The sequence below is a fragment of the Palaemon carinicauda genome, chromosome 1 (assembly GCF_036898095.1).
Source record: "Palaemon carinicauda isolate YSFRI2023 chromosome 1, ASM3689809v2, whole genome shotgun sequence".
Lineage (NCBI taxonomy): Eukaryota > Metazoa > Arthropoda > Malacostraca > Decapoda > Palaemonidae > Palaemon > Palaemon carinicauda.
This window is the reverse complement of record NC_090725.1, coordinates 236,598,431-236,608,430: the sequence shown is the minus strand read 5'-3', so window position 1 is coordinate 236,608,430 and position 10,000 is coordinate 236,598,431. Positions and strand designations below refer to the sequence as shown.

At 36.1% G+C, this 10,000-nt stretch overlaps 1 protein-coding gene across 1 annotated transcript in view; it reads right to left on the bottom strand.

Moving 5' to 3' along the window:
• Positions 1 to 10,000, bottom strand: part of Hr4 (Hormone receptor 4) — a 497,205-nt gene that overhangs the window by 487,138 nt on the left and 67 nt on the right. The window contains exon 1 of the mRNA XM_068388068.1: positions 8,977 to 10,000. This exon is cut by the window's right edge and continues 67 nt beyond it. The gene's annotated coding sequence lies outside the window, so the exon portion shown is untranslated. The remainder of the gene's footprint in view (positions 1 to 8,976) is intronic.

The window sequence follows — 10,000 nt, the reverse complement described above, 5'->3', positions numbered from 1 at the left end:
GTAAAGTAAATTCATAATTCCACATAATCTCACTTAAAATACGATTATTAGCGTAAAGATACAAAATATCATTTTAAACGGTTTAAAGTTGCCGATGTTAGATCTCTGATACAAGAAATAATGATGATTGTGATAGAGGTGATATTACTTTCTCTTTCAAACGAGAAAAACAACAAAAAAACAGCGCAATAAATAAGTACCTTGCGTCAACCATACTATTTGTTACTGACAATATAAACAGTTGAAATTTTACCAGAACAGAATTTATTCCTTTGTTCTGGAAAAAAAAAATGATCTTAGCATCTAGCATTCATTATTCTAATCTAACTGGCTATTGCAATGGCATGGACAGCAGATAGAGGCCTAGCAAGACCTGCGAGTTTAAGCAGCCTTATTGGGATGGTAGGACTATAGTAATGCTGTCTTACCGGGCTGACGTTCTGATGAGTATCTTCTCAGATGACACTAAAACCTGACACCTTATACTGGAAATTTCGTGGTATTGGTGGCCGCTTCGAAAATAAATTACAAACGTATGGTAAATATATGAATAAAAAAAACTACTTTTATTTCTGTTTTAATCTTTCAGAGTATACTTCCATTGTGGAAAAAAAATCAACAGTACTGAGCTGCGTACGAGTCTGATCATTTTTAAATTCAATTCTTGAGATGAAAAATAACAGAGGAAAAACAAAATATTTTTTTTTCGTATTAAAAATACAAGTGGTCATATGATGATATGAATTTTGATGTCAGGATAAAATGAACTTTCGTTACCACTGATAAGAGTTATATTCTGTACTTTCATTTATAAATTTTCTGGTTGTTGCGATTAAACATTTCCAACATAAATACAACAAATTAACTGAAGAGGAGTTGACAATTCAAATAAGATTTTATGGAGCAGAACACATTACAGCCTAAAACTATAGATTTCAGTTAAAATATCTAGGACTTCGTAATTTATAATTTGTTTAATGCTAGACTTATTCCAAAATATCCTAACTTATATACAAAAATGTTATTCTCATAAACTAATTGTTTATCTATACGAAAAGAAGTACCAGTATTATTCTAAGACTTGCAAGCCACGCAAAGGAAAAAGGTATAATCTATCACTATCATCTAGTATGCACTAATCACAATAACCTATGCTCATTAGTCAACTCATATACATCAAAGCCAAGATAGAGAATCTTAAAACGTAAGGGCTTTAACCAGGCAATCCAGAACCCAATCATGTGAAACCATAATAAATAAACTTACACTAATAAAACTCAATGAAGTTACAGTGGTTCACCACATATCTGAATTCTTTAGCCATACTAAACTTAAAACTCATAATATCCCCATATATCTATCTACCAAGGCACTTCCCCCAATTTTAAAGGGTAGCCGACATAAAAAAAAAAGAACAAAAAGAGACTTTCATTTCTTCGCTTCTGTCATCCTGTCGAGGGATTCAGACGAGTTTGCTTGGATCTGCTAGGGTACCACAGCCCACCCTCCACCGTTATCCACCACAAATAATGCTTCATATGCTGAATCCCATACTGCTGTTACCTCAGCGGTCACTTAGGCGACCGTAGGAAGCAGCAGGGACTGTCGTAACTGCATAACAATCGCATGCCAATCATTCCTATTCCTAGCAAACTCTTTTGCCTCTCTCACATCTATCCTCCTACCACCTAGAGCTTTCCCCACTCCACCCAACCACCTAAACCTTGGCCTCCCTTTTACACTTCTCTCATCAATCACCTTAAGCAGACAGCCATTTTCCATTCTCTCTACATGGTCAAACCACCGCAACACATTCATATCCACTCTAGCTGCTAATTCAACTGATACACCTGTTCTTACCCTCACTACTTCGTTCCTAACCCTATCTAACCAATATACACTAACCGTGCTCCATATATATATATATATATATATATATATTATATATATACATATATATACATATATATATCATATATATATATAAATGTGTGTGTACGTGTGTTTCGTCACTAACTATCATGACTTTCATCCATTCGAATACCGAGTCAAGAATTTACTCGACCATGAGAGTACCAAAAAGGAAATTCTTAGTAGAGCTTCACAAGGGCCTGGATTCGAGCTTATGCCTCAGAATCGAAACAGAACTTGCCAGTTTAAATTTCTACTGTCATGTCTGTTTGAATTATATATTTGGCTCGAGAGAAGCACTTGACATTAAAAGCATCTCCTTTTTATATTTCCTCTCAGGGTTGGGTGAATCTGATATAAAAAAAATTGTTAAGAGACTAAATATTTGGATAATATAGTCTTATACAGACATATATAGATATATATGTGAGTGTGCGCATGTGTCTGAGAGAGAGAGAGAGAGAGAGAGAGAGAGAGAGAGAGAGAGAGAGAGACATAAAAATTACAACTTTCATTGTTAGGGTGTCAAATCCCTACAAAAATTATCAAACCACACTATCTAATCTATCAGGTGTAAGAACCATTAGACTTCTTTAAAATTCAAGATTAAAACAGATATAATATAAAAGAGGGATTTTTTTCAGATTTAAATCATAGTTTTGCCAAACGTTTATATAAAAATAAAAGGTTCAATAAATACATGACATAGAAAACTAAACTTACACTCGCGTATAAATCAAAAGGAATGAATGGTGTGCACGATGACCAAAAATAACTCTGTTACTTAATCAATAATCAAGACCCTCTACTGCCAATTTATAAAAGCAAACCCTAAAGTAAGTGCTATCCCTCGGCTACAGCTTTCACTAATACTTTCTGCTTAAAGGATGATTCAACTAAAATACAAAAACTGGACGAGTGACAAACCCTGTTTTGTTGAACATTTCCTTTTCTTAGGGCTTAAATCACTTTTCTTCAACACATCCCGATTAAAATGATACATTACTAATAATAGTCATTTCCAAGGTTCATTCTTATTAATATTAGTAGTAGTAACAGCCATGCTATAACCGTAGTTGAAAAGGCAGGATGTTGTAACGAATAAGCATCCCAGTGAGGAAAGGAAATAAGGTAACAGATCGAATAGTGTGCCCTAGTGAACCATCAAGCAAGAGAGCTCTAACCCAAAACAGTTGAGGACCATGGTACAGAGATATTGGCACTGCACAAGACTAGAGCAATGGTTTGATTTTGGAGAGCCCTTCTCGGAGGAGAGCTGTTTACCATTGCTAATAGTCTCTTTTACCCTTATCAAGTGGAAAGTAGCCACTGAACGATAAAAGTGCAGTAGTTAACCCCTTCAGTGAAGAATGATTCTTAGGTTATCTTAAGTGTTTAGAGTAAAGTTGCTGCAAACATAAAATCGATAAAATAGATATTGAGGTTAAAATAAATTTCACCTGGATGCAATGTTCATGTTCCTCTTATTTTGTGGAGAAGAGCCTAGTTGAGTTTTTTTTTTTATTTATCCAGTATTGATTAAAATTTATCTAAGTGTAAAAGTAAATATAAATATCAAACTTTATTTTGTATCTATTGATAGGTGCTAAACATCGCGCTCTGATATCAACGCTTCAATTAAGAAGAAAAAGTTAAATTCTGAAGTGCATTCCTAATGAAGGATAGAAAAGGATACCTATCCTCTGTTCATCCCAATATATTCTATGGTTTCAGTCGCAATCTATGCTTGCATAGATCTCTTTAAAAAAAATTGGATTCCTATTACCATTATTACTAGTTAAGTTACAACCTTAGTTGGAAAAGCAGAATGCAATAAGCCCAGGGGCTCCAGCAGGAAAAATAGCCCAATGAAGGAAGGAAATCAGGAGACAGTTAAAATGGTGTACCCTCAAGCAAGAGAACTCTAACCATAGACAGTGGAAGACCATTGTACAGAGGGTATGGCCCTACCCAAGACTAGAGAACAATGGTTTGATTATGGAGTGTCCTCCTAGAAGAGCTGCTTACCATAGCTTGTCTCTCTTATACCCTTACCAAGAGGAAAGTGGCCACTGAACAATTACAATGCAGAATAATTTTTTGGTTATCTTAGTGTTGTTAGGTGTAGAAGGAAAGAGGAGAATCCTTGCATATACCTCTTAAAAGATTTGGATTCTTAGGGGGATTCCATTTGTTCGTTCTGGCTATGGACATTTTTTTCAAAAGCTTAGATAAACATATGCCACGTCACAAAACAGATAATTAAGAGACAGTTGTGTTCCCACAGTAGAACTTGCTATAGGACTACAAGAAAGAACTCCCGGTGATGAGTGTGATCATAACCATGAATGTCATCAATTCTATCCTTACTATTCGTATACCACGGCGCCTTTGCCAAACGTCAACATCTCTTCCATTGAAAGAAAAACAAGTTCCTGAAAATGTTTGAGTAAGAAAAAGCGAGGTATGTGTAGGCTTATTATGGCCCCCTACCTGAGCACAGTATCGTTTACCATTAAGCCTCCTCACCATGAGGAAAAAAAATATGGTTGGGAGAGAAGGAGTATGGGTAGGGGGTGTAAGAAAGGGTGAAATCTCCTCATAGGAGGGTGACTTAAATATCTTGCACACGAGAGTAGGCCTAACCATTATGGGGCATGACAGCACTTTGGTTTGACAACGATTTTCTGTTTAGCCGCAGCCCATTCGGGTCGGGTATATGGGGCTACAACAACAATCTTTGCTAGGAATAGTCTACACTTATTTTGTCGTTGACAGAACCTACAGTATTGCTGCAGCAATGGAATTACTGATAATTTAGGTGAGGTTGGTGAGCTTCGTAAGAGGTTATATAGTATTAATAATAATAATAATAATAATAATAATAATAATAATAATAAATAATTATGCCTTGCACGCATAATGACAGAAATTAAGGCACCACAAGCCTTAAACAGGAAAAAAATAATCTAGATACCAATTAGGCAACCGAGCAGTGCATGCAAGTGTCTAGTAGTCATGTCTTATCTCAAATTTGTAGTGAAGTTCACAATATTGTTCTTACTGGCAGTGACAACATCCGTCACAGAATAAACCTTCTTTGGACCAATAAAGAAAGCAAATAATAATAATAATAATAATAATAATAATAATAATAAAGTTATATGACATATGAGCCTCCCTGACGTTCGAAAACCTTAATACGAATTCAAAATAAACAACCAACGAACATATAAGAGTAAGGCTAAATTGACAATGATAACATCTTGTTTAACATGGTGCAAACCCTGAGAGAGAGAGAGAGAGAGAGAGAGAGAGAGAGAGAGAGAGAGAGAGAGAGAGAGAGAGAGAGGGGGGGGGGATTAACGAGCCTGCGCTGCTCCTGTCGGTGGGTGCCTTCTTAAAGGGAAGGGCTTCGAAATGGCATACAAGTTTGGGATATCTCAAGAAGGCTTGTCCTCAGTGCACCTTAAAGGGATAATGTTCACAGTACAGGATAGACTCCAGTACCATCGCTTCGAATGCACCCACCCCGCCCACCTGACCGCCCACCCACCCACCCCCGCATCGCGCCACCCATCCATTATCACACATTTCCCCGATAATCTAGTTACGAAAGTTCGACCCCAACAGAGTCGTCGCATTTTTTTGTCCAAAGAGAATAGCCGTAACAGATTCTTCAAACACATGATCCCAGCTACGTTAAAAAGAAGATATTATGACCTTTCCACAATTCTCACTCTCTAGAATATTATTTGCATAATCAATTACCTGCATATAACTTGAGAATGACATAACATTCAACTACCATGGCCTTATCTACGTTTTTTTTTATCGTGATTCTCTCTCTCTCTCTCTCTCTCTCTCTCTCTCTCTCTCTCTCAATTGTTCAACCACTTCTCGTGAAATACCCAATAGCTTAAACTCCACAATATATACTGAAACATACGAAAGTTACATTGTCCGTATATATTAGTAAACATTTTTTCAGTAACATAAGTCAGAACTTACCATAAGTCAGAACTTACGATTAGTCAGAGTTCTCTATCAATGCCAACCTCAGACGACTTGAGCTGGACATCTGGTCAGAGCCCGTTACATCTTTGGGATCGGTCTGATTAATGATGTCAGCCACACAAGGCCATTTTTAACGTCTTTCCTTGATCCCTAAGGAATCTCTGGACCTATTGACTACCCAAACCTTTGGCCTAACAGCCAAATTCCTATAAGCTTCAATAAAAAAATAGCATGCAGAGTTACTGTGTTACTCCTAGCTCTACTAACATAAATCAACTTACATTATTGGAGTGATGTTACTTCGCTGAATGCAATATCAAATCTTAGTCTTTATAAAGGTGGTGGTAATGGACCCAACTTCTGTTCTTATGTGAGCATATCAGCATTTTTTTATATACTCACATAGCACTATCTCCAACACTCATGACTCAGGTAATTCTGTTCGGTTGGTATCATATTACTAATTAAAATCTAGATACTAATTAGGCCACCGAGCAGTGCATACAGAGTCTGGTAGCCATATTTCATCTCAAATTTGCGGTGAAATTCACAGTATTGTTCTTACTGGCAGTGAAACTATCTGACACAATAAACCTACTTAGGACTAATAATGGTTATTAAAAATGTTCCGAAATAAAGACATTCCATTGGAAATCCTGACTCTTCCTTCACAAAGGTGTGGCATCGCAAGTGCTCCCACCGTTGCTTTCTTTGGAGTTCTTGGCCAAACTTGCTCAGGTGGCTTTATATTATAATCTGGTAACATAAATATGCGTGTGTACACTTATACAAACATACACACATACATTATATATATATATATATATATATATGTCTTATTTATAACTGTAATCGAACAGTTTAACATGTTTTTTCAAAAAGGCCCATAAAAGAAACACAGGAAATATGAATAAATCACACTATATTGACCGAAATATAGTGTGATTTATTCATATTTCCTGTGTTTCTTTTATGGGCCTTTTTGAAAAAAACATATATATATATATATGTATGTGTGTGATTATATAGGTATGTATGTATAAGTATTCACACGCATATTATATATATATATATATATATATACATATATATATATAAATATATATATATATATATATATATGTATATATATATAATATATATATATATATATATATATATATATATATATTTATACTGCATATATCTGTATATATATATATATATATATACTGTATATATCTATATATACATATATATATATAGAGAGAGAGAGAGAGAGAGAGAGAGAGAGAGAGAGAGAGTAAATGAATGCTGACTGTGCTTTCATTGGCAATTAGTATATTTATGAGTGCAATGCAAGCCATGCAATACAGTTTACTCAAATAGGAATGAAACATTTAATCAAAACAAAAGCAAAATTAGACTTCAATCAATACCATAAACCGTCCTCATCTCCCATCCCAAACCTCGTTTTGATCTTTAACCGGCTTCTTGAAGGCAAATGCACTTCAGGAGATAGAAGGGACAAAGTCCCAGCACTTTGAGTCGATGAATTTAGGGCATCGGCGCAATTGCATTTCCGAGAAATCCAGAGTGCATTGCCTTCCGAGTTGCGAGTCGGAGAAATAGTCTGTTGATCCGACCATCAAAACAGGCGTAAGGTAGACACTTTCTGCTTTAACAATTTTTTGTCCAACGGAAACTCGGAATCTCGGCTTCACCTGACACACAAAAGCATGTTCAAAGGCCTACCCCCATAAAATGGCAACTAGGGTGAGGGGACTGTCTCTTACCTGGTAATAACCGATCAAATCACAAAGGGTACCCACTCTAAATTGCGACATCTTCCGGTACGAATGATAATGATTTCCTTCACTTTATATAGTAGGGGCTACTTTGTGTAGCCTAGACCAACACTGCCATTCTAAAGGAAAGCCCGGTGGATCAATATAACACAAAGTATCATTGAGGCTTAATCTGGTGACGTCATCATATGCTTACTGAGCTAGGTAGGAAGAAATTTGCAATGTATAGCCATTACAGATTTCCGGTCTATTAAAATTAGAGTAAAGATCATTAATCAATTTATTCCGCGGTTAATAATCACATTAAAAACAATGACTCACCTTCGCTACCTAACCAAAATGCAAGACAATGAATGTATTCAGTGTCACCAAGGTCTCGCAAGAAAGTAGAACAGATGAATAAAAGATGGCAACATTATTCCAGCTTATCCCCTAATAACATCAAAATAAATATGCAACAAAAGACTCATTAGTCATTGCTTAAGTTTTCCGTTCTTAGTCTAATACTGTAGTAAAGCATAAATAAGAACCATAAATAAGAGAATGTAATTTTCTTTGTTTAATAAGTCACCAAACAAAAAAAGAAACACATAACTCTAAGAAAATAATCAACTGATAATAAAAATGAGCACACTCATGAGTAAATAAGGACAAAGATACAAATAATTCCCCAAATGTAAGTTACCGGAATCGAAAGCTAGTGATAATCTCTCCGACAAACGAGTACAAAAAGGAAAACTTTCTAAAAGATTGTTGGGGAAAGGATACTTCTAGTTTTATCAGCCATTAGCGAATACATCATAGATAAGAGATCGATACTGGCAGGATGCGCGAAGAAAGGCCTTATGAATTAGGCCTAGGAAACTCACATTTAGGAAAAGTCGTGAAAATCTTGGAATTAAAAGAACGACATCACTGCACATGCGTTTCCCAGCACCAAAGGCTGTTCACCCCAAAGGCGCGAGATTCAACGTGAAGAGTGACACAAGTTAAAGTTCTGCTCAAATATCTTATATTACAGCTTAAACTGTGGTGCAACGACCATCACAGTGACAGCACATGTTCACAGTATCGAAATTAAACAAAATTAAGTGATAATATGCGAAAAAAATGACGAAAACTGATATGTTGTGAAAACTGGAGGTCAGTAACCTCTCAGTATCATCTCCCTTTCAAAACTATTCCTACAAACGATTCTTCTCTCTCCAAATCGGATAGTGAAGTTCATAACACTGATTTTTACATTAATATTAAAACTTACCTTGACTGCATGATGAATATATATGATGGCAGCTTTCGACGAGTAGATAATTCCAAAAAAACTGAATTATATTCAGCTCTTAAACAAAATAAGAAAACAAAAGCCACCAGCGAGAGTGAAGGCTCTCTTTTATCTATTGACTGCCAAGTATAGATAAGATATCCACGACGATAAGCCAGTTAAAACACACAAATTCCACTTCGGGATCAACGACCTGTGTCGCTTATCATCAACAGAAATTCAAGACACTTCTTGCACTAATCCCGTGACAGATATTTTTCTCTACAGGGGCACTTAGGCCTTTTTGATCTTTGCTGTAGTTATCAACACTCCTTATACCATTCATTTTTGCACTTTCACATCAATTGCTGATCTATTCCATGTGACGTCGACCTCATAGATAAATATATATCATACATACAATCTAAATCCTTTGAAAATAGCCTGTTTTCTAGTACTTTAATCACCTTTGGAACAATAAAATGAACCACTGGCACATTTGGTTAAGACTATTTGGAATATTGCTCAGTTAACCAAAAATATCTTCTGAGAAAAGTATTGCGTGCTTGCACGACACAATTTTCTTCGTTTGGAATGTTATTTTTCACTCTTACAATGCCAATCACTTTTGTATGATTCTAAACCATCGAAAATGTTTATAAAAGAATACTCCGTAATCAATCTTCTGTTTTATTCTCACCAGCAACCTCTTAAATAAGTTGGTCCAATGGTGCAACAACATTGAATGTGAAGTCCATTTTATCCCTCCAAAGTCTGCCCGTCCGTACGTACGTTAAGTCCCGTTCTCTCAAAGATCTGGCAACGGGACCTGAGTAGTAGTAGTAGTAGAGGCGGGGGGACCCCGCACCGGTGGTCACTCCTAATTCTAAGTTTCACTAAGTTTGGGTCCGGAGACTTCAAATGACCGACTTCACAAAGTTGGGTCTTGATGCAAATCTTGAGTATCAATGATGAAAAATGTACGCATGAGCATAAACCCAACTGTCACGCGCATAGGTGAGGA